The 26,065-nt window shown below is 48.0% G+C and overlaps 1 protein-coding gene and 1 pseudogene across 1 annotated transcript in view; one reads left to right on the top strand and one right to left on the bottom strand.

Moving 5' to 3' along the window:
- Positions 1–3,734, bottom strand: part of TACC2 (transforming acidic coiled-coil containing protein 2) — a 35,194-nt gene extending 31,460 nt beyond the window's left edge. Inside the window, exon 1 of the mRNA XM_049645860.1 lies at positions 3,642–3,734. The gene's annotated coding sequence lies outside the window, so the exon portion shown is untranslated. The remainder of the gene's footprint in view (positions 1–3,641) is intronic.
- A 7,480-nt stretch (positions 3,735–11,214) lies between these two features.
- On the top strand, positions 11,215–11,333 carry LOC125933589 (uncharacterized; annotated as a pseudogene).
- Positions 11,334–26,065: the final 14,732 nt, after the last annotated feature.

The raw sequence follows: 26,065 nt of genomic DNA, 5'->3' as shown, positions 1-26,065 counted from the left end.
AGTTTGCTTGAGATTCTCTCTCTCCCTCTCTCTCTCTGCCCCCCCTCCCCCTCTCCCTCGCTCACATGCTCACTCTCTCTCTCTCAAAAAAAAAAAAAAAAAAAAAAAATAGAGCCTAGGGAAAGGTCTGAGAAGTTCTGTGGTAAAATAACACATTGTACTCTAGCTCAGTTTCCCAAAGTTTCTTGACCACAGCATCCTCTGTTCACGTGCCACCTGTTACCATCTCATAGAGCTAGTGCTCTTAGGTCTTAGCACAAGACCTCACTTCTTTTCACGGTGCCTAAATCCAGCACGTGATCCAAGTCCACAGGCCGGGGCAGCCCCTCGCCTGGGGGAGGTGGGGGCGCCTTCGTGAAAACTGGAAGGTGGCACTGCTCTGGGCAGGTGCGTGGCTGTGAGCAGACAGCGCCTTCATGTGAATTCGAAACAGCTTCCCTTTCCTCCAGCGGTTGCAGCTCAGATCTAGGCATTTGGCTTGTTGGGTGTTTGGGAGAAACTGGGCACCGTGGGCCCCAGGTCCTGTCCTAAGGGAGGCAGTAGAGGTGAGGCACCAGGAGGTAGGCAAGAAGGGCTTCTCCGGACTTGCCGGGGCTCCCTGTGGCTGCCTGCTCCTTGTCGCTACGAATCTTCTCTCACCCCTCACAGGTGAGACCCAGAGAGAGACCCAGCCCAGCCCTGCTCAACAAAGAGAGCAACTGGAAAGACAAAAGTCCTCTCCTAAGCCCGCCAATTCACCAACTGTGACCACAGGCACTGATGCAGCCACATCATTTGTTAAATTTCTCCTTTCACCCAGACCTTCCAGAAAGTATTTACCGATTTGTTGATTCATTCAATTATCTAAGATACATTCATCGAAACCCTAGCATGTGCCAGAACCAGTGTTAGAAGTGGGGGCTACAAAAATCACTGAGATGCGGTCCCCGCCCTGGAGTTGTTCACAGACTAGGGAGACAGACCCCTGTGCTGTGACCACAGAGGTATGGACACAGGGCCACCCAAGGGGGAGACCCAGTCCTTCCAGGAAAGGAGGATCCCCGCCCCCGCCCCCCACCAAAACCTCTATCAACCTCCAGGCCAGGATTGTTGTAAATCAATTTTTGGAGCTTCTGTTGGACATCTGGGTGCAAATCATCTGTGCAGTCTGAACCTGGGATTTTCTTGAGACCTTGAATCTTGTGTTGGATGGGTGGTGTCTTTGACCTTCATACACCGCCTGAGGAACAAGTTAACTTTGGCTCTGTTTCCCCCAGCTAAGGCATGTGTTTTAGGTGTTGGCTGCTATGTTCACGCAATTGGGTCCAAAGGTAAAATATAAAAGATGCCTCAACTCTCAGGGGCCGCAAATTCTAGTCCTCACACGATACTACAATTAGAAAACTCTCCATTCACTTTTGCTGAGACCGAATGTGGGGGGAAATAACAATAACTCCTGTTTATTGAGCACTTACTAAGTACCAGGCACCGGGCCAGTAGTCTCTATGAACCGTGTCATTGAATCTTGACAACAACCTTAAGAGCCAAGCACTATTCGTGTCCTTGTTTTAGAGCTGAGGTTTGCAGAGGGCAAGTGTTTGGCCATGATCTCACAACAGTGGAGTCTAAGTGGACCCATTTCTCTCTGACCCCAGCGCCAGGAAAAAGGCATTTTTGTTCTATCCCTTTAGTGGGGACGTGTCGAAGGAGGCAGAGAGAGCTGGGGCTGATCTCTTGACTAAAAAAGGGCTGCTGACCACCCTGCTGGCTTGACGTACATGCTGGCTGAACCGTTTCCTGAAATGAGAGCTCCTTCCTGTCCTACAGGCCTCAGTCTCCTGATCTGTGAACCAAGATGACAATCGTCCCTATTGGACAGTATCAACACAGTCCAAACTTTACATTGCTGTGAATTCAGACTCCAAAGTATTTCCGACTCTTCTAGAATGTTCTTTACCTATATAAGACTACTACCTTTGGGTGCATGAGTTAAAAATGTTTTACTATGATAACTCAAGAATGCCAATACAGAGGGAGTGACATTTTCATCTTAGTCCTGAAGTTTTAAGATCGTAACCCAATTCCTGCTTGTCGGACTGCGACATGGGCCTCGGCTCCAAACACCTTCTACGGCCAGGCTTCCCCTTCAATCACCACATTATCTGCAGTGACTTATTCTGCAAATAATTTGACAGATAAATCTCCAGCCCTTTATCCCATGATCAAGGTTACTTTAAAGTAATTCTGGAAAGACGCTGACACGTCTAACGGCCCAGACAGATGCAAACAACAGATGGTGTAAGGAGACAGATCTCTGCTCTAACTAAGGGGGATAAGGGACCACGCGTTAACTTTCCTCGGGCAAAGGTAATATAACAAGGGCTCAGGATCATCTTTTAAGGCCGAGAAAGACGCTCTGCCTTTCTGCCTCTTCAGCCCCATCCCTCCTCCTATCAGACAACTAATCTGCGAGAAGAATACCATCTCCCTCCAAACAAAACATATCTGGAGGGACTCGAAACAAAAGTGCCAGTGCTGTTGATGGGAATGTCACATTGCACTTTCCAAAGTGCGTCGACATCCATCAGATTCTTACAGAATCCCTGCGAGCTAACCAGGAAGGGAAACCGTTTCCCATTTCTCAGACGGCAAACAGATTGTTCAATGGCTTGGCCAGGTCTTCTTCCTTGAAGTCCGATGCCCTTTCCACAATAACAGTAACACCCAACACCAGCACAGCCCTTTTTTTTCTGCTGTAACAGTAACAGCAAACTTATTACTACAAACACTGTCTGTGTGCCAAGTTCCGCTCTTCTACGTGCTTTACCTATTCAAACTCGTTCAATCCTCACAACCCTATTTTCCAGATAAGAACACCTAGCACAGAGAGGTTCAGCCACTTGCACCGGGTCACACAGCTTGAAAGTGATGGAGCCAGGACTCAGCCCCAGCCTCTGCTCTCGAACCCTACCTTATGTTGCCTCACCAGACACGGAAACGGTTGCCTCTGATCCCTGCCAACTTCCTGCCACGCGCCAAGTAACTAAAACAACCAGACACTTATGAATAAGGTGGTACAGGAGCCTCGATTCATTGCCCAGAATAGCACCTGGCCCAGAGAGGCACCTCATAAATATTTGTTGAGTGTACGAAAAATAGACGATTCCCGTCTCGTCTGGCAGGCCCTTCTGCAAGGCCGGGAGAGGCACACTCGGCCCTTGGAGCTCACTCGTCTGCCACATTTCCTTCAGCGTCTTTGAGCCCCGCTTCCAGTGCCCCCCACCCCCACCCGCCACCCACGCCAAGTCCTGCTGCTTACGGGACTACACGGGCTGTGCGGGGTCAACGGGCGTCACTGCAGAACAGCACGCATGTCTAAAGTTTCCCTCCCACTTCCAAACGGCAGGCTGGACGGAAAAACTGGCAGTCCTCCGCATGACAAACTGCCTTGTCAAGCTGCGTCTTCAAACCTCTCCTTTGCTGCCACCGCTCGAGTAAACAAACAGTCTTTCTTTGGCCCCAGAATGCTCCAGAGCCCCGGGTCTATTTTAAAGCAATCTCCAAGCGGGCACAGCAACTTTCCAGTTCTAAAAACGACGCTTTATCGAGAGCTCAAGTGTCTTATGATTTAAAAAAAAAAACAAAAAATCCCCTGACCTTACCTCTTAAATGTTCTCCCTTCTGGCTTTACTGGTCATGCCAACAAGGAGGCTTCATTAAGCCAGTTAGATCATGACCAGAGTGTCTTGCCAACTCGCCCCCTCTTTGAGCAAGCTTCTTGGGAGCAGCGTGACTGCAGGTGAATGCTGGGAAGCAGACCAAAGGTCATCCCCATGGCACTAGGAATCGGATTTCAGAAACAATGGCCAGGCTGCCAAATATGGAGGAACACGATTCTATGCGGGCCCGGCCGCCGCCCATCTGCCCCGTGGAGGGAAGGCGGATGCTCAGGCCACTTCTGCTGGGTCACCCCAAACGTTTTCTTCACCTCAGGGCAAAAACACAAGATAGAAGTGGCTCCCCCACCCTGGCAGCCGAGGTCGCCCGGGCCTCCAGCCTCGCCTGGCGGGCACTTGGTCAGGCCAAGAGCGGGGAGGCCCCAGGAGTGGCCTTTTAGGCCTCCCCAGGTGGAATGTCTTCCAACATGAGAGGGCAGCAAACACGAACAAGCTTGGGGGTCTGAGAGGGCTGGCTTTGAAGCCCCACTCTTCTCTCAAAAGATGGGCGAAACGAGGGTCGTGTTTGCATTTTGACGCTTCTCCTTCGTGTCGGGAAGGGTCGAATCGAGGTTCTAGGTGGACACGAAGATCAAAAACCATGATATGGTGCGAGATGTTAATTTTAGCGGAAGCTGGGGGAGGAGTTGGTGGGAATTCTGTACTATCTTTGCAACTTTTCTGCAGACCTGAAAAATTCCCACATAAAAGGTTTAATTAGGAAAAAAACAAACAAAAAATGACGCGGTCCCTATCCTCACAGCGAATGAATGGGAGATGCACACTCCGTGAACAATGTTTGTCTTCCTTTCCCCAAAAGCAACTGGGTCAAAATGCTAAGAGTCACCAACGAAACAAAACAAAACAAAACAAACAAAAACACAAAAAGAACCTAGGTGCCTCCAAGATGCCCGAGTTGACATGTTACGGGACATCTTTAGTCTGTAGAGAAAGAAAACCTTTGAGATGTCAAAAACATTGCCCAATATTGATGTCTTGTGTGGGTTTAATACTTCACGAGCGATGTAATTTAAAGAAGCCTAGACCGGTTTAGAAAACCCAAATCGTTGCACTTCTTGGAGGCTGTTGCTCTATCTATAAAATGGGGGCCACGAACCCGGACTTCCTGCCCCAGTGGTTGATGGGAGAACCTTGTGGCTACGACAGAGGGCTGCACAAATGGAGGAGAGGCTCTGCATTCAAAGAGTGGGGTATGTCAGAATAGCCTATCGAGTCCTGTAACATTTACTCAACTGAACTTCAAATGTAGGCAGAAACCCTGTTTTGCCCCTCTAGGATTCCTCCATTTGCTCATTTTCAAGGGAGAGCAGCACGAAGCCGGGCTCCAGGGTAAGGTGGTTACCGGTGGTAAAAGCCAAGCTTTACTGTTTATTTGGCTGTAAGCCTTTGGGCTCTATGCCTCTGGGACCGTATCTAGAAAATGGGGGTCATAATTACAGGGTTTTCAAGCTTAAATAGCATAATACATGAGAAGCACTTAACATAAGGCTAGACCATGGAAGATACTCCTATATGCTAGTTATTACCATTACAAAGAAGAAACTGACTCAAACCTCATTAACTAAGAGCCCCAGGGGCTATCACAGCGTGGAGCTAAAGCAGTTAATCCGATTCTTCAGAAGATGCATCTGGCCCAAACCCAGAGCCACCGCTCCAGTGAGAATTAGCACCAAGCCTAACGGATCCCTGGGAGAAGAGACAGTGGCAGGAGACGAGTCACACTGAAGGAGCAATCCACTGTTATGAGCTTGAGTTCATCCTGGTTCACTGTCCCTTCCTTCAATTTCTTTCTCACTAAGTGCAGCGAAATCGTCCCAAATACCCACCTGCTGCCAGTAGAATATGAGAAGACGCGGTTCCCTCTAGGGCTAGTTTAATGCTGTCGGGGTGTTGGGTTCCTTGGGTCCCGCAGGAAAGAGAGAAACTCCCTCCCCAAGTAAAACCGGGGCCCCAAGCATTTGTCGCTTCAAACAATACGTGCGCATACGTATGGGTCGTTTATCTATTAAGCAGAATCATCATCACGTGGTGCCTGAGCCACAGCTAACCTCAGCCTGCAGAGACATGCTCAGTCACGTTGGTGGGTGGTCCCAGACCCCGGGGTCAGCTCACGTAGCACGGGGTCCCCTGTCCTCCTGGTCCTCTGGTTCTTGGATGTGGGGGAATTCCAGAATGCGAGGCCACGCGGCTGAGGTCACCTTCAGGAACAAACTTGAGGCCCAGGCTGCCTCTTGGACGCTGAGCCACGAACCAGAGGGACCTGCCCCAGCGAGGCCTGGGCTGGGGGCCGCGACCTGCTCTGTGCCCTCTGAATCCTGTTTATTTCCTGCTCCTCCCTCAGCTCTGAGCTCAAACAGCAGCTCCCCCGGGAGGCCTTCCCTGAACCCAGGGTCAGGTCAGGCGGCTCTGCACCTGTCTTCTTGCTTCATAGCATTGATCTCAGCTTCTATAGTTGAAAATCGTTTTTCTCTGAGACTCAAGCTACAGAAACATCCAGAGGGTGACATTGCTTTAAAAGGGTTTTTTAGGGGCGCCTGGGAGGCTCAGTCAGTTAAGTGTCTGACTCTTGGTTTCGGCTCAGGTCGTGGTCTCGTGGTTCATGAGTTTGAGGCCCACACTGGGCTCTGTGCTTATGGTGCAGAGCCTGCTTGGGATTCTCTCTGTCCTTCTCTCTCTGCCCACCCCCCCCATTTCTGTCTCTCTCTCGCAAAAGAAAGAGTTTTTTAAATGATCATATATTTTCAAGCGAGGCCATTACAATAATAGAATTGTGTGTTCTTCTCTCCCCCCTCACAGTGTCAGAGCCATTAATGCTATCATGATGAGCCCAAGAAGAATCCAGAAAGTGGTAATGCAGGTGGGTTGAATGCTGCCCTTCTGCTCCGGAATCCACATGCCCGGAGCTCAGAGGTCTTCTGTGGGGCTTTCCTAAAGTGAACACTTGAGTACAGAACGCTGAACGACTATGCTGGTCACCTTTCACAGCGACTTATTTCACCATCAATCCCCCCATGCAGGTCCTGATGCAGGAAACCCCAGCAAGGCTACTCTTGTCACAATGCCATCTCCACCTCTGTCCCAAAGAGGGACACACAGACTAGGACCCGGGCACTCCCAGGGACAGCGCGGGCTCCGCTTGGCTCGGTGTCAGACATTCTGCCGACCTCTGGCCGGACCATGCCTTCCGCCCCATGTGAGTCACCCTCCATAGCTGTGGTTCTGTGTGTGGTTTCTCTTCGTTCCCAACCAACACGTCTGCAGGAGAGAGAGGCCCGGGGTCTGGGGGTGGGTCACAGCCATGCATGTTAGGGAACGGGCTGCTCTGTGCTCCCTGAGATCACCCTGCCTGCTCCAAGGCTTCAGTGAGTCAGTCACGGGAGGGAGGGAGCAGGAGTGACAACTAGGATCCAGGAGGCAGCAGCGGGCAGCCACCAGGGGCCGGCCTGGAGCTGAGAGGCCTTAGCTCATTCAATAAAGGGGTAGAATCGGTCCAGCCTGTTTGTGTGAACTTTGCCCACCAATGGCTTCTCCTCTCTTGGGACCACAGGGGGAAAAAAAATCCAGGCCATATTCCTAAATTTCAGAGTTTAAGCAGGGTTTGTGTGAATCAAAGAGGAAATAACTGACCGGTCAGCGGGATCCAGATATAGGACCACGGTGACGCTATTAAACTTGACTTCTTGAGTTAAGATTAAAAGGTCACCAACCAATTCAACGATCAGTTGTTGCCAAAAAATTTCAAAAGCAAAAATCATTAAGCTAATTTGCTGGCTCACTGCCAAGAGACTATGACGAGAGGTCCTTTCATGCTTCACATCCCTGCTTCTCTCCGTGACCGTGTGAAGGTCCGGTCCCCCCAAGCACCTGCCATCCCCCAGCTCCCGTGCAGTTCAGTACATCCCCTGCCGCATCTGACCCCACTCTCCACCGCGTGTGCACCCCAATCAGCCATCGGAGGAGAGCTGCTCCCCCTCCCGCATCCTCACGATTCCCAGGTGTATCTGTTTCCATCTTCTCCCCACCATCCACAACGGCGGAGGGAACCCTGATGTAAGCCCACAACCGCTCCAATCCCATTGCCTCTCAACGGTCAAGGCCAGCCTTCCTTCGGTCCACCCATCTGTCACCTGTCCTCTATCCACCTCTGCCTCTCTCCCTCCTTCCCACCAGCATGCAGGCATCTGGGATCTTCAGTCTTTAAACCTTCATACAACGCTCTCCACTAGCTACTGTCCCAATACTCTGATCCCTTTCCTAGAAAAATTTATTGCATCGTGGATACCTCTCTCTCTACTCCCTCTTCCTTATCTTCAGTTTCCGCTCCAGCCCTCTCCCCCGCAAACCGCATCCCTGTCATTCCACTGGGAGTGCTTACCAAGGATCTTGAGGGCAACATGAGGTTTCCCTCACATCGATGGACCCCACATCGCCACGTCATTGGGCAGGTGTCTGCCTTGATTTCTCAGGAGTATCTGATGGCCTCCCAGGTCCCTCATTATCCTATGTCTTTGGCTACAACTCCTTCACAGACTCCTCCGTTTCCCCTTGGGCTCACATCTAAATATTAAAGGACATCTCAGGGATTAGTCCTGAGTCCCTTTTCCCAGTGGCCTCCTAACTACTGTTTCTCCTCCATTTCCACCCTCCGCCCCTCAAAGACCATTCTCCACATAACAACCACAAAGCTCTTTTTTAAAACTTCAAATCAGGGGCGCCTGGGTGGGTCAGTCAGTGAAACGTCTGACTCTTGATTTCAGCTCAGGTCATGATCTCATGGTTCTGTGCTGTCAGCATGGAGCCTGCTCTGGATTCTCTCTCCCCCTCTCTCTGCCCCTCCCCCCACTCATGTGCTTGCTCTCTCTCTCTCTCTCAAAATAAACAAATAAATAAATGAATAAATAAATATTAAAAAAAAAAATCTCAAACCATGTCCTGTGACTCCTCTGTTGAAATCTGGTGGTAAATCTGCAAGATTTACCCTCACCCACCTCCCTGGTCTCACATCCCGCCATCATCTCACCCACTCTCCTCCAGCCACACTGGCCTTCTTTGCTGATCTCGAAATACCACAAGCTCATCCCTCCCAGACATGTCACAGTTGCTCTTCCCTTTTCCAGAACGTTCCTTTTCCAGAACTTTATGTGGCTGCCTCCTTCCCGGCACACCAGGTCTCTGCAGAGGGGGCTCCTCTGGCCACTTATCAAAAAGAGCCTCTAACCACAATGAGACACCCCTCCCTGCCCCTCCCCCCCCCGGGATGGCCACTAGGAAAGCAAAAACCAAAAAGAATAACAAGAGGTGGCAAGGCTGTGGGGAAATTCAAACCCATGTGCACTGTTGATGGGAATGTAAAATGGTGCAGCCATCGTGGAAAAAACTTGGTGGTTTTCAAAGAATTAAACATAGCATTCACATATGATCCAGCCATTCAACTTTTGGACATATATTCCAAATAATTGAGAGCATGGAACCCAACACATTTGTACGCCCACGTTTATAGCAGCAGCATCCAAGCGTCCATCAACAGACGTATGGATAAATAAAATGTAGAATATGTATAACGGAATCCTATTCGGCCCTAAAGAGAAAAGCTGCAACATGATGAACTTAGAAGGCATTATGTTAACAGTGAAATAAATCAGTCATTAAAGGACAGATACTGTATGATTCCACTTATATGAGGTACCGAGTGTAGTCAAGTTGATAGAGACAGAAAGTAAAATGGTGGTTGCCAAGGGCTGGGAGTGGGGAGGGCAATGTGGATTTTTGTTTAATGGACACAGAATTTCGGTTTGGGAAGATGAAAACTTACTGGACACGGGTGGCGGGGATGCTTGCCCAGCAATGTGATGTGCTTAATACCACTGAACTGTCCACTGTCCACTTAAACATGGTTGGGATGGAGGGGGCACTTGGGTGGTTCAGTCGGTTGAGCGGCCGACTTCAGCTCAGGTCAAGATCTCACTGTTCGTGGGTCCGAGCCCCGCATCGGTCTCTGTGCTGACAGCTCAGAGCCTGGAGCCTGCTTCGGATTCTGTGTCTCCCTCTCTCTCTGCCCCTCCCCTGCTTGCGCTCTGTCTCTCAAAAATGAATAAACGTTAAAAAAAAATTTAAAAAAATTAGCGCCTGATTCCAGTTACCCCTGGAACATTTATTAAGAGTTTATTTGCCTGCTGGCTCATTGTCTGTTTTTCCCTGTGGAAGGGGAAGCCGTGCCAGAGTCGATTATGGCTGAACTATTCACTGGTGATCTCGAGTGCTAGAATAGTGCCTGGGAAACAATAGGCACTTGATAAAGTCTTTTTAAAAAACATTGTATTTTGTTTACTTGTTGGTTTGTCTGTTTGCTCACTTGCTTCTTTTCTTTTTTTTTTTTTTTTAATTTTTTAATGTTTATTTATCTTTGAGAGGGAGAGACAGAGCGTGAGCAGGGGAGGGGCAGAGAGAGAGGAAGACACAGAATCCGAAGCAGGCTCTAGGCTCTGAGCTGTCAGCACGGAGCCCGACATAGGGCTCAAACTCATGAACTGTGAGATGGGGCTCGAACTCATGAACCTGAGACCAAGTCGGACGCTTAACTGACTGAGCTACCCAGGCGCCCCCCCCCCACTTGCTTATTTTCGAACTCCCAGCTGGATGTCAGTCCCAGGAGGCAGGGACATGGTTTGTCCAATGCACAGCACCTACACCAGTACCAGCCACCCAGCAGAGGCTTCAAAATTGTCCCGTGAGTGAATGAAAAATCATGTCCACATCAGGGAGCCTGTCCGTGGGATCCTGAGCTCGGTAGCAAGGTGCTGTGGAAAGTCCCGAGCTGGACGGAAGAACCCGGTGCAAAAAACTCTGATCTGCCATTCTCTGTGATGCCCGGGAGACCGGGGTTCTAATCCCTGCTCTGCACTCACCCCGATGACCCACAATGATTAACCTTGGAGCCTGCTCCTTTGTCCATAAAGCAAGAGTGAGCAGCCTGGTCTGTCCACCTCACGGGATTTTGATGAGAACCAGGTGAAATCACATGTGGGCAAGGCTCCACCGTGCTCTACGCACAGGATCGCATTATGTCACAACCTCAGACACTGAAACTGCTATAGAAACATAAAGATGAATGGAAATTAAGATGGACACACTAGGGCTCCAGCAAGGCTTGACTTTAAACTCAACAAATCTTCCCCTTTCTCATTCTTGAAGCCCCTCCCCCCCCCATCTCCTTCACTTGTTTTTGTGTAGAATCCTTTGCTCCAGGAACTCAGTATCTATATTGGCATCTGGCGACCTCAGTGTATGCTCAGTAACGAGACTCTGGTGGCCGGTGCCACCTCAAGGACACGGCCAACGGGACGGGCAGCACATACCACGTTCCTATCGAAACTGCCCAGATCCTCTATTTTCCTACAAACCCCCTCAGTCCTTTATTCCAGGCGGGTCTGCAGTCTTGAAGGCATTAGCCTACCACAGCCTCTTTTACCTGGCACAGTAATAAAAACTCTCGTTTCCCATCGCTTCTCGGCCTTTTGGCTAAGATCAAGTGTAGTATCTGTTCTTATCAGTTTAAAACTCTCGTTCCTTTTTATCCCCAAACTCTGTCTTCATGTTATATTTTGGCTCTGAAGCACAGAGGTCAGTTTGCGACAACGACATCCCTGTTTGGTGGGACATCCAGCCACCCTCGAGGGTGCAGCTGCTGTTTCCTTAAAGCCAGGAACCTGTCCCCTAGGAGCCTAACCCTCCTCCCTAGGTGTGATGGGCTTTCAGAGCAGGTGGCATTTTATTGCCTCACGCTGACCACGCCCACAAGCACATACCAACCTTGCCTGACATTCTCTCCAGGAAAAATCTCCTTGAAATGGATGCAGGGCCCTGAACTTGCCCTCTTCCCCAGCAGATGTCAAACGCTTCAGCCCGAGCTTAAATTCTGAGACTCAGCCAGCTGCACGACGATGCTGACAATGGACTCAGAATGCAATCTGTTTTTTGTTTTTTTTTTTTTACAACACATCAGTTTTGCCCACTGGTGGTGTAGACGGGACCCCCACTCCATAAAAGCCGCACTCCAAGACAAGGGAACGCAAAGCCGATGAGTGTGGAAGGTTAGTGTTGGCTCCCAGCATCTGCGTTACGTGGAAAGCATAAGCCTCCTTCAGCATCTCACAGCATAGCGCACCAAAATGTCATCTTAAAAAATCTAAACCCATGTTGCCGGGGGCACCCGGGTGGCTCAATCGGTTAAGCGTCCAATTTCAGCTCAGGTCATGATCTCGAGGTTTGTGGGTTCGAGCCCCGCATCAGGCTCTGTGCTGACGGCTGGAGCCTGCTTCCGATTCTGTGTCTTCCTCTCTCTCTGCCTCTCCCCCCCGCTCATTCTCTCTCTCTCTCTCTCTCTGTCTCTCTCTTTCTAAAATCAATAAACGTTAGAAAAAACTTAAGCATGTATTGCAGATTCTACTGTTTTACAACTCATTTGAGGTAGATGAAAGGAAGCGATGGGAGGAGGAGCAGCAAACCTGAAAGTGTAAAGGAACGTGCCACACGCAAAGGCTGCAAACATCTAGATGTTAGGAAGGGGGCTGAGATGCGGACCACGCACAGCACACTTCAGATACCTGCGCAGGCTCAGGGTTTGGAGGCCACAGGATGACGTTATGCAAGCCGGAGTTCTCTTGCTGAAAGCAAAGGAGTCCCGCCATTAGGATGGGCCGCAGGGAACAAGACCCCCCACAGTACCACAGGGACAGTCTTGGCTGCTCTCTACTCCCGGGTCTGACCTGCTGGGTGTACTCCCGCCCTGCCCGTGGCTACCAGGGGACATTTGTCCCAGAGGGAAAGGCACCTGCAACCGGAGGGTATAGCGAGCAGGCAAGGGTTGGGACTGGGCAGGCCTGTTCTCCTCCTTTGCCCCGGTGACGTGGCTGATCCTCAATGCCAGGTCTTTAATCTGTGAACCGGACCTTCCTTCAGACCTGGGTCTTGCCTTCTAAAAGGTCACTTGTAAGCAGAATGCTGGGACCCCCAAGTGTCTCTTCACAGAGAAAGAGCCTCTGGGAGAGGCCGGGGGCCCTGGGTGGGATGGGAGGAGGGGAGGGTGGAGGCAGAGAAACTAGTTTGGAGCTGTCTGGACTGATCCAGGTGTGAGGTAAGAGGGTGTGATGGTGGGGGTGGAGAGGGAAAACTAAAACTACATCTTGGACACGTGGCACCTTTTTGTCTCTTGAGGAAGTGCTCTAAGTGGTATTGATGGAGACGTCATCAACCGGGGCTCACCTTTCCCCTGCAGGGGTGGGTGCCTGGCTCAGGCGGGCTAATCAGAGTGTCCACATCCAGTGGCACATGGACTGATCCCAGACAGAGCACATGACCCCATCAGGGCCAGTCCTTAGACGGTGCTAATCAGAGGCTGGATCGCCAACAAGAAGAAGCCTGGATGCCTAGAGTAGCCGGTGGCATGTTTTGTTTTGTTTTGTTTTGTTGTTTCTCCAGGCCGAGGGGACATCCCTAAGCACTCGGGCATCACGGAGGAAAGCAGAGCAAGATCCAGAGACAGGAGATCTCCAGCATCTTCTTTTGAACCTCTGGACTCACTGACTGCTGCAGCTAGACCCTCTCTCTGGACTTCCTAATCCTACGAGCCAAACAATCCTTCTCGGCCTATAGTCGTTGGAGACAGGTTTCTGTCTCTCGCAACCAAAAAAAAGTCTCCATTAAACAGAAATCTAAAAGACTAAATGGCCAGGCCATTAATTTATTAATTATTAATCATAGAGTGATTTATGAAATGTGGACAAGGGGGGTGAGTGGAGTCAGAGGTGATCCCCAGATTTCTGTCTTGGATGATAGGGTAGATCGTGGTACCCAGGAGGGGGGATTCAGAAGGAGAAGACGATTGGGGTGGGGGAGCTTAATTCAGGTTTGAGGAACAGGAAGTGACCATGGAGCATTCAGGTACAGACACCCAGGAGACAGTGGAAAGATAAGTCTGGAACACCAGCCCCACGGGGGAGCCCTGATTCCTGTAGCCAAATACACTTGTGCTTTCTTTCCACTTGTTTCTCTGTGGAAGGCAAACCTTGTTCCGACCCTGGAATCCTGAAGGCAACTCTATCATGTCCCACTGGGTCATGTGGGGCTGAGGTTGGAGATGTGAACCAGAAGGGAACTGAGGAGGGAGAACAGGGTTTGGGGCTGGCAGGAGGTGAGAAGATCTGAAACACTGAAATATATATATTCATCACTTGCAAGGATATAATGAGATGGACCCTCCCCACCCCCACCCCGTAGCCTGATGAGAAACATATAAATTGGCATCACCTTTCTGGAAAGTATTTTGAATATAGCTATAGATAGATCTAGATCTAGAGCAAGAGTTTTGAAATCACCCTTTATTTGACCTAGAAATTCCATTTCTATGAGTCTATGCCCAGTAAACCAGCCTTCAATTCTAAACAGTGTAGTTTAGTAAAGGTAATGAAAGAAAACTATAAGCCACTTTAATGTGCCTCTATTTGTGTAGAAATTCATCTCGGATTAGAGGAGTTCAGCCACTGCCCCAAGGAGTTCTCAAAGCGGTAAGACAAATATTCCTCTATTCTAGGTTTTCTCAACCTTGGCACCTTTGACATTTTGAGAAGAATAGTTCTTCGTTGTGGGGGTTGTCCCCGTGCATTGAGAACATTTAGTGGCGTCCCTGACCTCTACTCACCCCTCCACTCTGGAGACGTGATACCAACCCTGCCTTCAGACATTGACAAATGTGCTGGGCGTTGGGGTGCCTGGGTGGATGCCTCAGTTGAGCATCTGACTCGTCATTTCAGCTCAGGTCATGATCTCACAGTTCATGGAATCAAGTCCCACATCAGGCTCTGCACTGGCAGTGCAGAGCCTGCTTGGGATTCTCTCTCTCCCTCTCTCCCTCTCTCCCTGCCCTTCCCCCAATTTCATGCCCATTTTCTCTCTCTCTCTCTCTCTCTCTCTCTCTCTCAAAAATAAATAAATAAATAAACAAACATTTATAAATAAATAAACATTTATAAATAAATAAATAAAATGCAAGATAGAACATTTCTTTAAGTTAGAGACTACAAAGAGGTAGGACATGAGCCAACTCCAGCCACCAGGAGCATCCTTTTGTCTCAAAGAATGTTCAAAAATAATTTAAATTAGTTGCCAACACTTGAAAAATTGTGAAGTTTCTTTAAACAATTTCTTCTAGAAAGTAGAAGAGGAGAAAGCACTCCCCAAGTCATTTTATGACATTAGCTTTAGCGTGATACCAAAACCAGTTAAAAAAGGAAAACTACCAAGCAATATTTAGCATGAATTTAGATACAAAAATCTTCAACAAAATGTTAGCAAATCAAGTCTAACAGTCTTTACAAATAATTATACACTATGACCAAGTAGGATTACTTCTGGTATGCAAGACTAGTTCACCATTTGAAAATTAACAGCGTAATCTAATATATCAACAACCCAAAGAAGAAAGATCATATGGCTACATCAACTGATACAGAAAAAAAAGCATCTGAAAAAATCCAATACCTATTCATGATAAAAAATCCTCAGCAAACGAGGAATAGAGGGGCATCTTCCTTAACTTGATAAAGAGAATCTATAGCTTAGTCAGTAGAGCATGCAATTCTTGCCCTCAACGTCATGAGTTCAAGCCCCACATTGGGCCTAGAGCTTACTCACAAGATAGATGGGTAGATAGATAGATAGAGTGTTTTTAAAAGAGAAAATTTATAAAAACCTGCAGCTAATATCTTACTTAACAGGGAAAGACTGAATGCTTTCCCCTCACAATTGGAAAGCAGGTGAGAATGTCTACTCAGACCATTTCCAATTAACATAGTATTGGAATTCCTAGCCACAGTAATAAGGAAAGAAAAATAAATAAAAAACATACAGAATTGAAAAAAAGAAATGCAATCCCCCTTTTTTTGCAAATTGTCTACATAGAAAATCCCAAGGAATCTACAAAAAAACTTTTGGAAATAATAAGTGAATTCAGCAAGGTCACAGGATACAAAATCAACACACAAAAAATCAATACACTGACAATGAACGTGTAGAAACCAAAATTAAAATACTTTTTATAATCACTGCAAATAAAATTAAATACTTAGGCATAAACTGAAAACATATACAGGATTTATATGCTGAAATTTATGAAATGATGATAAAGAAATCAATAGGACCTATATAAATAGAGAAGCACTGGGTGTGTTCACAGACTGGAAGATTCATCATATTAAAGATGTCAATTTCTCCAGTATATCTATAGGTTTAATATTATCCATATCAAAATCCTAGTAAGGTATTCTTAGACCTAGACAAGCTTATTCTAAAATATATATGGAAAGCTTTACGCCCTAGAATAGCTAAAACAATTTTGAAAAATAGTAAAGGGGGATGGGACTTATTATACAGCGGCAGTAATCAAGACTGTGGTATCAGCAGAAGAGTAGACATGTAGATCAGTGGAATAGAAAAGAGAACCCAGAAATAGACCCACACAAATACGACCAACTGGTTTTCGACAAAGGTGCAAAAGCAGTTTAATGGACAAAGAATAGTGTTTTCAACACTATTTTCAACATGGTACCGGAGAGATGGACATTCAATGGCGAAACAAAACAGGACAAAAACAGAAAATGAACTTCAACCTGAGTCTCAATCCTTACACAAAAATGGATGCAAAATGGATCACGGATTTGAATATAAAATGTAAAACTATAACACTTTTGGAAAAGATAATATAATAGGAGAAAATTTTCAGGATGTAGGGGTAGAAAAAGAATTCTTAGACTTGGCACCAAACGCACTAGAATTGGCAGAAAAGGAAAAGGAAAAACTGATCAATTGTACCTCATAAAAACTTTTGTTCTGTAAAAGAGCCTGTTGAGGTGATGAAAAGACGAGCCACGAATGGGAGAAAATATTGCCAAATCACAATCTGACAAAGATTAGTATCTAGGCTACACCAAGACTCAACACTCAATAGTTTCTTAAAAATCCAACTAGAAAATGGCTAGCAGACATGAACACCTATCTCACCAAAGAGAACCCATGGACAGCAACAAGCTCATGAAAGATGGTCAGCATGGCCAATCATCAGGGAAAGGCAAGTTCAAACCATAGTGACATTAGTGACATATCACAACACGTATCAGAATGTGTCACCTAACAGTGACAACACCAAATGATGGCCAGGCTGCAGAAAAACTAGATCGCTCATACATTACTCGTTGCTGGTGGGAATGTAAAATGGTGCAGAGATTCTATCTAACTGGCTGTTCTTTATAAAACTAAACATGCGGGGTGGCTCAGTCCGTTAAGGGTCCAACTTTGGCTCAGGTCATGATCTCACAGTTTGTGAGTTCAAGTCCCGCTTGGGGCTCTGTGCTGACAGCTTGGAGCCTGGAGCCTGCTTTAGATTCTGTGTCTCCCTCGCTCTCTGCCCCTCCCCCCATTCGTGCTTTCTCTCTCAAAAATGTAAATAAATAAATAAATATTAATTTAAAAAAATGGGGCACCTGGGTGGCTGAGTTGTTGAAGCATATGACTCTTGGTTTCCACTGAGGTCATGATCTCAAGGCTTTGCTGGTTCGAGCCCCACATTAGGCTCTGTGCTGGCAGTGCAGAGCCTGCTTGGGATTCTCTCTCTCCCTCTCTCTCCGCCTCTCCCCCACTTGCGTTGTCTCTGTCTCTCTCAGAAATAAATAAATAAACTTAAAACAAAAACAAAAAACTAAACATACAACCACACATGACCCAGCCATTGTGCTCTTGGGCAATTGTGTCAGAGAAATGAAAATTTATGTTCACACACACACACACACACACACACACACACAAAACCTATATGCAAATGTTCCTGAGAGCTCTATTTGTAATCACCCCAAACTGGAAACAACAGCAAATGCTTCTATACCATGGAGCACCACTCAGCCAGCAAAAGGAGTGAACAACTAACACAGCAGCCTGGATGAATCTCAAGGAAGCCATGATGAGTGAAAAAAGCCAATTCCAAATGGTCACATATCGTGTGGTTCCATTTATATAACAATTCTCAGAAAGCCAGACACAGACACAGACAGAGAGAACAAATTAGGAGTCGCCAGGGATTAGGAGAAGGGAACAGGAGGGCGGTGGGTGTGGATCTAAGGAAAATGAAAGGAATCCTTCAGGTGGGAGGAATGCTCTGTATCTTGATTGCATCAACGTCAGTCTGCAAGCGCGCTGACGTTTTGCAAGATGTTACCCTGGGGGGGACTAGGTGAAGGGTGCAGGGGTCTCTCTGTACGACGTCTTGCAACAGCATGCTATTGTTTACCGCGTCTACCGTTATCTCAAAAGAAAAACTTTGATTAAAAATATTTTGCGATTTCATAGAAAAACACACTTTTTTAATTCTGTTGAAGAAGTTGCAAGGTCTTGGAACACTGGGCCTGCCATGGCAGCCATCAGCTGGAGGTGATGGTGGTGCCCCCTCCAGACAACAGGACAGGATCCCTCCTGTCTGCCACAGCACCTCCTTCTCTCTACCGTCTCCTAACCTGCCATTTACTACCATTACTGTTTCTGGCCTGCTCCTAAAGACTGGAGTTTGCTGCCTTTGCCCTCGATGATTCCCGTGTTCCTCCTTGGGAAAAGAAGATTGCAGGGAGGAAAAAAGCAGAGAGGAAACAGATTGCTTTGCGCTGGCTTTCAGATCCCGTTACCTCGTTCGGAAGGCTCACCACCATTGATCCAAAATTCCCACTGTGTGCGAGATGGATAGGAAAGTGTCCCCCTGGTTTTGTTCACCAGGACACTGAATTGAATCTCTCAAACTTAAAATGGATAGCTGTAAAATTTGAACATACTTTAACCATGCCAGCCTTATGCACGATTGAGCACTTAAGACTCATTCCTCAAAAGTGAAAACCTGACCTAACGTGGAAATGACAGTTCGCGTTTAATCTGCTCAACAGTGATAGAGTTTAAGATCGCTTTTTGAGGACCACAACTATTTTGGGGAGGAGTGTGGATAAGGTTTTATTTCATCCTCCTGTGAGGCATCCACACAAGGGAACAGATGGGTGGGCACAATCCAGAAAAAAAATATGCCAAACTCTTATTATGTCAATGTTAAAAGCAAGAAATTAACTGTTAAACTAGTTTTTTACAGTTTATAAAATCGGGGCTAGCTTGAATGCAACAATTCTGAAAATGGGAATAAGAAATACTTATGCAGATACATGTGCCATATGTATCCAGGTATAATCTGTGTTTTTTAAATGTTTATTTATTTATTTTGAGAATGAGAGAGAGAGAGAGCGGGGAAGGGGCAGAGAGAGAGGGAGAGAGAGAACCCCAAGCAGACTGTCAGCGGAGAGCCCGACGCGGGGCTCAATCCCACGAACCCTGAGATCATGACCTGAGCCCAAATCAAGAGTCGGATGCTTAACCGACCGAGCCACTCAGGTGCCCCAATATGTGTTTTAGCTTGGTCCTTCCTGGATGGAGAGGAGATGCTTGGGGGGGAAAAAAAACCTAGTCAAGGTCAATCAAGGGATCCGGGTAGGTTGAGGGGGAAGCTCCCTGACACCCACCTGGTTTTCCGAGGTGCTGTTCTCATTGCCCATGGTGATTCAGGGTGCCAGCGACCCTCTGGATTTTACCAGAAGCAACTGGAAGAAATAAAAGGGTATACACATCCATAAAATTGAAGAAGACCTCAGGCTTTTTTTGGTCTGCCCATCAACTCAGACTCAAAAGCCAGGTGATGGGAAATGTTGATCTCTGCAGCCATATCACGGAAACTTGCCTTTGAAGGGTTTTCTTTTGTTATATGCCACCCAGACTTCTTTCCCCTGTCCGGGCTGCTGTTCTCACTCCCCACCCCAGGGGCTGGCAGACATTTCAGAAAAATTAGTTTGTTCCTGAGTCTCCGACTTAACGTCAATGTACACTCAGAGGTGTATCTACAAATGAAGTGACAGAAGGGGCCCAGTTGCCAAGGAGAGCTTGAGAAGTGTCACTGTCGGGGTGTTTTCTGTTTCTAATCGTGCTCACTCTGGAAATCCAGAGTATGGTGGTTCCCCCATCAAGTGACCACAGAGCCCGGTGTCGAACATTAGGAGGCGTGAAATCCACTTTGTTCGATAATGTATGGTTTTATTTATTTATTTATTTTCCAGTGTTTATTCATTTTTTTTGGGGGGGGGGGAGGGCAGAGAGAGAGGTGGACTTGGGATCCAAAGCGGGCTCTGCTCTAACAGCAGACAGCCAGTGCGGGGCTCGATCTCACAAACTGCGAGATCCGGACCCAAGAGGAAGTTGGACACTTACTAGACTGAGCCACCCAGGTGCCCCAATAACACGTGGTTTCTATATTTTTGGCTCAAAGCACTTGTTTCATCAAATCGGCTTTGCTTCTGCACATATTTTTACGATGGCAGAATGGTTTCCTTGGGGAGGAGAACGGGTAGTAGGGCCCAGACAAGGAATAAATAATCATGTAAAGCGGCCGGCCACCGGGAGGACTCTAGACCCATTCCGTCGGGCTCACTTAGCAACACTGTTCATCCCTGTCTTCCTGAGGATGCTTCCCATACACAGCGAAGCCCAGGTCAGCGCCGACATCGGCTGAGTTCCGGGAGACCCCCTAACATCAGCAGGACGGGGACTCTTACCTTCCTTTTTCTAGATGGAGAAACTAAGTCACAGAAAGCTGGTAAAACCTATCAAACTTTCAGAACTGGAACCTTAGAGATTACCAGTCTATTCCATGGGGGGCGGGTACTGAAATGGGAGAAGGCAAGGGGACTTGCCAAAGACCCAGCTTGGACAAGTCAAAGCTGGTAATAGAACTCAGTCTCCTGCCTTCGAATTCAAGATTCCTTCCACAGCAGTGTGGTATCATTAGTATTTGCTCAGAAAACCTCAGGGATTGACTTACAAATAAAATGTGTCCATTGATCTGCTCATCCATTCAACCAACACTGACCGGGTAGCTACCATATGCTGTGTGTACTGAACCGTCGCTGGAAAATCAAATTGAAGTATTTTGAGCAGCACAAATAAAATGCCCCCCAAACTGAGAAAATTGTGAGTGATGTCACTGTAGTGATCAATGCTCTCACTCCTAACCCTTGAGCCAAAAGGATACACGTCCTTAACCCTTTCTTGACCTTCACTGTTTATAAGATGGGCCAAAAATAAAATGCTCACTCACAGAATGTAAAAATCATCATGTGCTTCAAACTGATCGCTTCGGGGTGTTTTGGATGTTCATTTGGAAAATGATGACGCTTCGGTAGCAAATACCATTGAATGCTACAATCATTACGCCCTTATCTATCACCGGCACATCTTGTGCCGACCGGTTTAACCCAGACACAGTCGGAATGTCATACGGTCCAATGTCATATTAGTTTGTGAAACTCATTCAGAGGATTCAGTTGAATAATTGTGTGACAGATCAGAGGGCTTGAACTAGCTTTTTACGCAGGTAAACAGACTAAAGACAATGGCACAACTACTTCTGGCCCAGTGCAAATTTCAAAGCCACAGAGCGAAGGCTTGCCGTTTCTGGAACTCTCTCCTCCGTGAGCTGCAGAACTGCCAGCCCCTCGGGCTCCCCCAGGACCAGAAAGGAAGGCGGGTACGGCTTTGCCGGCTACTTACATTCGGGGAGGGTCTGTGCGACTTGGGAGGCTGCGGGCCCACGGAAAGTCTGCTGTTCAGCAATCGGACTTCCTCCTCCTCCATTCAGAAGCAGGTGAGGCCGAAGCCGAGGCATCCGCCCACCTTCACCCAGTTGGACAAACAACCCGTCTCCACCCCGACACTGACACAAACCAGCTGCGCCTCGTACCTGAGCGGCGGCTGTGCGGAGCCTCTGTGATCACAGAAACGTGGAATCAGCGTTTCTGCGCCCATCGCGGCCACGGCCTTTCACGTGGGGGATTTTCCCCGTGATTACATTAGCTGGGCTCCTTTCAGAGAAGGCTTATCCAGACTAAAACTGGGCCCGTGGCCGGATTGGCTGCACCTAAGCGATCAGAACTGCCTTGCCCGGCAAGCAGGGAGCCACGGATCACTCGCTCGCCCTTTACGCAATAGAGCAGGGACAAGCCTTTCGTTGGAGAAAGGAGTAAAATGCTCAAAGGGCTTCCTGTTTACACCTGGAAATTTTCCACCCTAAATAATGTGGAAACACAGAGAAAACTTGTGGAAAACGATGACGCCAGCAGTCTGGCACCTGTTTATAGTGTGTGGTGTGGAGAATGTACTTACCGAGGCGTGGTTTGAGTTTCAACAAGTGAAGTCATAAAAGGCCGCCGGCTTGGCCGGATCCCTGATAGGCAGACCTGCCCATCGGGGCAGAGGAGGCCCCCGGGCCCTTGGGTGGGACCAAGGGGCAGCCGCCCAGGGACCCTTTTGCCCAGCAGCCTCCCAGCTCCCAGGATTGGCCAGTTATGACCAGGCAGCCACTCTTTTGTACGAATGCAGCCGGTTTTGGTTTTGTTTTTTCTCTCCCGGAAGCCTTTCCTTCTGCAGAAGCCCCTTATCCCTGCCACAGGTGCGACCCCTCCCGGGAGACAAGTTGGCATTTCCTCAAAGGCTTCCCTGGGACCAGGTGTCTTATTAAGCTCGGAAGGGTGTCGGGATCTTCCCAGAGGGGAAAGTCGGATGTGGAGGGGATCTCTGTGCCCCCACTTCTGGTTCGAACAGAGCAGAAGTGTGTCTGTTTCAACAAATGAATGGATACTCAAATTGTGGTACACCCATTCATCGGAATATTAATCAGCCATAAAAAGGAACGAAGTTCTGACTCAGGTAACAACTCGGATGAACCTCAGAAATTTACTAAGTGAAAAAAGACACAAAAGGTCCCACGTTGTGTGATCCCACTGATACGAAAAGTCTAGAACAGCCAAGTCCAGAGGGACAGAAACCAGACTGATGGTTCGCAAGGGCTGGGGGAAGGGTGAGTAACTCCTTGATAGGTTCAGGGTTTGATTTCGTTGTGATGAAAATATTTTGGAACCAGATAGTGGTGGTGGTTGCACAGCATTGTGAATGTGTTAAATACAACAGTTCACTTGAAAATGGTTCGTTTTACCTTGTATAAATTTCAGCCCACGTTTTAAAAGCGTAGGTGTTTCACAGCTTGGGGTTCCGCATAAACTATTGTTTGAAAAAAGCATTCCACCTGGAGGGAGGCGGCACTTGAAAACTGTCACTTTTACGTTGACAAACACCAGGTTTCTGTCCAATTAAGGATCGGTGGGATGAGAAACAAGAATGTTTGCCTTCTTCTTCCTCATCCCCACTCAAATCACAGGAGAATTTTTCTAGGGAGGAAAATCTTTTTAAGTGAGATGCCTTGGAGGAACCAATTAGAAAGGAAGAGAAGTCTCTTCAACAGGGGGGCAAACGCAGTGAAAGAGAAGGGGAGGATTGGGGGCACACTGCTGAGGAGAGGGGAGAGAGGATGGCCGACCAAAATAGCCGAGTCACTGAACCCGAGTTGAAGGTGGGGAATGAATGTTCAGTATTCAATTTTCACTCGTGTACATTCAGCAGTGCAAATTGCTGAACCGTCCATGAACCATGAACCATGCTTCCATGACCCATCACCTCTGTCAACTCTGGGGCTTCATGGGTAGCTGCCGATATCACTATTGCTGCCACCATTGGTCCCTGGGCCACCGCCATCATGACTGCTGGATCCTGGGCAGAATCACTGATGCCCGTCCCACCACCACTTGCCCTGGCCGCCTCCCAGCTCCAGGGGCCGCCACCGTCAGTGGGAGAGAGAACAAATCAATACACCAACACTTCAGCTTCCGCCCCAGAAGCTGGTGCTCTTATAATGTCTTATAAGCGTCTCTTATAATAAATTGCCCAGGCACAGAGGACGTGTTGAGATGTCAGGCACTATGGAATCCCGACTGTCCACATTCCTTAGCTGTGACTACCTCTCCCCAAGGCAGTACTCTAATGGGACCTCAATCTCAGTCTCCTTGCCTTACCACTGTCTACATGGGTCCGTGGCTGACCAGCTTCCCTCTTTGTGCTTGTCTTCTTCCAACCCGGACACTAAGCAACCAACCAGATTTCCATTTCCTGCCACGCATGGCTAAACACAGGTGTATGCACGTTCACTCATCAATCTCCAGGATAACCTCCCTTTGGAGGCAGGGGGTTGGGATTATGAACCAGAGCTTGCCGCCAGACTGTTTCGGTGTGAATACTAGCTTCACCACTCACTTAATGTATAGACGCTAGTGAGTTAACTTCTATAACCTCCGTTTTGTCATCTCTAAAATGGGAATCATAACGATACCTACCTCACATGGCTGTGATGAGTTAATTTCAGCAAAGCTCTTAGACTAGATTAAGCACGAAACTGCTGCCTATTACATGATTATTGGCAGTGGGTTTCTTTGGAGTCCCAGTAGGCAAATCCCTCAGTGGCACAAGGTTTATATTGCCTTCTTCTTATCCCTTCAGTAAAAATCAATAGATTTTTTTTCAATAGAAAAATGTTTTCAGTAGAAATCGGGACAGCTGCAATAAAAGTTCAGCTGAACTGACTTGTGCATTAGAAGAAACAAATGGTGGCAAATAATGTTTATTTATTTTTGAGAGAGAGACAGAGCGTGAGTGGAGGAGGGGCAGAGAGAGAGGGAGACACAGAATCGGAAGCAGGCTCCAGGCTCCGAGCCATCAGCCCAGAGCCCGACGCGGGGCTCGAACCCACAGACCACAGGATCATGACCTGAGCTGAAGTCAGACACTTAAACTGACTGAGCCACCCAGGCGCCCCTAAAATTCATTTTTAAAAGATAATTGTTTGGGAGGATTTTCATTTTTCAGCTGGCATATTGGTGTCCCATCATCACAGCCGCAAAAGACCCCGAACATGATGGGACAGTCTTTGAGTCATTCGTTCGTTTCTTCACGCATTCTATAAATACGGAGCTTTTTTGTGTACCGAGCACTGGGTGTTTGAGTTCTCTTTGATACTTACAGTGGAGCTATGTATTTTCTTTTCGAGTTCTTTTCTGTTCGAGTTCTCTTTGATACTTACAGTGGAGCTAGATATTTTCTTTTCTTATGGATGAACACCCGAAACCCAGAGGGATCGAGTCACAGGGTCAAAGATGGGCAGAGAGCAAGAGGAAGGATGGATGGCCCCAGACCCTGCGTTCATGAAGGAAGTGATGCTACTACCTTGGAAGATTCTTCAATGCCGTTCAAAGGTAGTTGACGGCCTTTTTCTCTCGTGTCTTTTTCTGCTCATTTACTTTTGGTAGAGCATGGAGTTTTTAGCTGTTGGCAACTGGAGCCGGTTAGGAGGGTCCGGGCTGATTGGGCCACCCCCTCCCTGATCTGCAGACAGGGCCAGGTTTGGGAAGGTGATTTACTGCAGTGGCCAGAGACAGCCTAGCAGGGCTGGGTAGGCGGAGCATTGCTGGGAGGAGCCAAGATCACCACCCGGGAAATGGAGCCTGGAGCCAAGTGTGGAGGAGGGGAGATGGAAACGTGAGAACCAGCACAGCAGCTGATGGGTGCAGAAGCAGCCTGTGGGCGGAGGCCGCAGCTCAGAACGAGATTGCGATGTCCAGGTCAGGCCGATGCCCCATTTCATATGCTGCGTGCAGGGTGGGGAGGTGCAGGGAGCTGGGAAATCAGAGACAAGATCGTGCCAGCCTCGGTGACGACGCGGAGACTCAGAGAGGTTTTGCAACTAACCTCCACTGTCCTGTGAGAACAGCCTCTTGGAATCTGCTGATCCATCCCACCATCGTACCAAGTTTTCTATTCGGGGTTTTCTATTCTCTTGTTTAAAAAAAAAATTCTTTTTTGTATGTGATAGAAATGTATCTGTTTTGGGGCGCCTGGGTGGCTCAGTCGGTTAAGTGTCCGACTTCGGCTCAGGTCACGATCTCACAGTCCGTGAGTTCGAGCCCCGCGTCAGGCTCTGTGCTGACAGCTCGGAGCCTGGAGCCTGCTTCGGATTCTGTGTCTCCCTCTCTCTCTCTGCTCCTCCCCCGTTCATGCTCTGTCTCTCTCTGTCTCAAAAATAAATAAACCTTAAAAAAAAAAAAAAGAAATGTATCTGTTTCAAAGGCTTAAGAAGTTTTGATTTTTCTTTTGCACTGAGCATGCTGGGTTGTGAGTGCTGGAAGAAACCTGGGGATCATCTTCAACACCCCCTTCGCAGATGGGGAAGCTGAGGCCGAGAGGGTAGGAAAGGATCGGCCCTCGTCTCCCAGCAAGCAGGGGCTGGGACCAGATGTAGACAGGCACGCTTCTAGCAGGCAGAACCCCGCCCCCTCCCCAGCAGGCCT

This window comes from Panthera uncia, chromosome D2 (genome assembly GCF_023721935.1).
Source record: "Panthera uncia isolate 11264 chromosome D2, Puncia_PCG_1.0, whole genome shotgun sequence".
Lineage (NCBI taxonomy): Eukaryota > Metazoa > Chordata > Mammalia > Carnivora > Felidae > Panthera > Panthera uncia.
This window is presented reverse-complemented; position numbering and strand designations above follow the sequence as displayed.